Genomic DNA, 1,697 nt, shown 5'->3' with positions numbered 1-1,697 from the left:
ATAATTAAAATCGGATTAGCCCAAATAGTAAATTTAATAAACAATAAATAAATTGGTAAATTTGGTAAACTGGTTAAATTAAGAAACATAAAACCACAAACCTTGAAATATTATCAACATTAAGTTGACTTTTTGAAGTATTTGCCACATATTTTACCTTAAAATTACGTAAATTTCAATTGCTTCAAATGGTTTCAGGACTATTTTAAGTTACGAACCTAAAATTTGGTACAAAACTAAAACCTTCTTACGCTCCAAAAAGCGTCTCGAATTTGACACACTTCGGAATTGACATATCTGACAGTTCAAAAATGCACTAAAACCAAAAAAGAAATGTAACGCTACAATAAAACCCCAAAACCATTTCCTGACAATGTCAATAATGTCGAAATATGCCAGATTTCCTTAACAGACATTGGAAGAGAAGTAACAAAGTGGTGACACGTAAAAGACAGTTGAGGAAATGTTTGCAGCTACGGTCGCCTTGCAGGCAAGAGGAGTGGTCCCCGATCGAAATCCAGTTCTGTAACATCGTGGCTTGGACTGGGGCAATAGTGATCACCGTAGTGATCCTGAGGTCCTTATATTTGCTTTACATGAAGCCGGAAGGTACATGAACAGGTATATGTGAAGTCGGCGCGTCTACAATTATAGATAGACTCTGTGGCTGATCATCAAATTTGATGACCCCTTTGCAAAGTATTATCCTAAAAAAACCTTCACTGTTATCCACTTGCCATTTTTTCCCTTCCTTCCCCAATTCCCTTCATTCGTACCACAGATAGGGGTGGTAAGATATATCGTCACGAGCACACTTAGCAATCCCACACAACGCAGTGTGTAGGATTTCGTCACACAAATCCATTTGTGGCTCTACCTTTCAGATATTTCGGTTGTATTTCCTATGAATTTGTAAGCTGTTAAAAATATGTGCCTATAACAAGAGGCTATAAACTACCACGTTATTAATATCAATAGTGTACCTTATAAAAATGTCCTTTGTTCTAATTTAAAGGATGGCAAGGGCAATTTTATTAATTCAAACTCCTTGTTACAGAATCCAGAATAAAAAACATGTTTAAATTTCGAAAACTCAACACAAAGCTTCTAAATGTTTAATCAAAAAAAAAAGGGTAAACTTTCTCGTTTGAAACGATCGATGTACATGAAAAATTCAAGATACCGTCTCGACTCTTATCAAGTGGAATTAAGGTACATATTGGTATGGTCCGTGTTATTATTCGTAGCCCTTCTGGGTCTAAGGGCTTTGTATCTGAAATACAATGTTGAGGACAACGAGAATAGGTTTCCTGTATGCTTGCACGAGTTTAGTTGAATAAACAATTTAAAGATTTTTGTTTTTTTATTCTTTAAAATCCTTATTTTAATTGAGATTCAACGAGTTACGAAATCTGCAGTCCACGGAATAGACATTCAATACGAAAAGTGTCAAATATGTACGTCATTTAACGAAATACAAACATAGGAACGACATAATATAATAGCCAAGCCAAAATTCGGTATACTTTAATGAAATCACTAATTTAATGTAAAAATTAATATAATATAATGTATGAAATTTCAGTAGCTAAAATAAATTATGTATTTACCACAGTACAATACTTTAATAATTAGAAAGTTATTCTTACAAAAGAAACCAATCATCGATCATCATTTTGGTCTTATCACGATTGATC

The 1,697-nt window shown here is 33.6% G+C and overlaps 1 long non-coding RNA gene across 2 annotated transcripts; it reads left to right on the top strand.

The window, feature by feature from the left end:
- Nucleotides 1-208: 208 nt before the first annotated feature.
- On the top strand, nucleotides 209-1,354 carry LOC101742646 (uncharacterized). 2 transcript variants are annotated; one of them, XR_001139882.4, is made up of 2 exons: nucleotides 209-621; nucleotides 1,058-1,354. It is a non-coding gene; the product is annotated as an uncharacterized LOC101742646 (long non-coding RNA). The 2 variants fall into 2 exon arrangements; XR_002430998.3 differs by having other exon boundaries at nucleotides 269-609.
- The last annotated feature ends 343 nt before the right edge of the window (nucleotides 1,355-1,697 follow it).

This window comes from Bombyx mori, chromosome 12 (genome assembly GCF_030269925.1).
Source record: "Bombyx mori chromosome 12, ASM3026992v2".
NCBI classification, from domain to species: domain Eukaryota; kingdom Metazoa; phylum Arthropoda; class Insecta; order Lepidoptera; family Bombycidae; genus Bombyx; species Bombyx mori.
The sequence above is the reverse complement of the archived record's forward strand: the minus strand, read 5'-3'. Positions and strand labels throughout refer to the sequence as shown.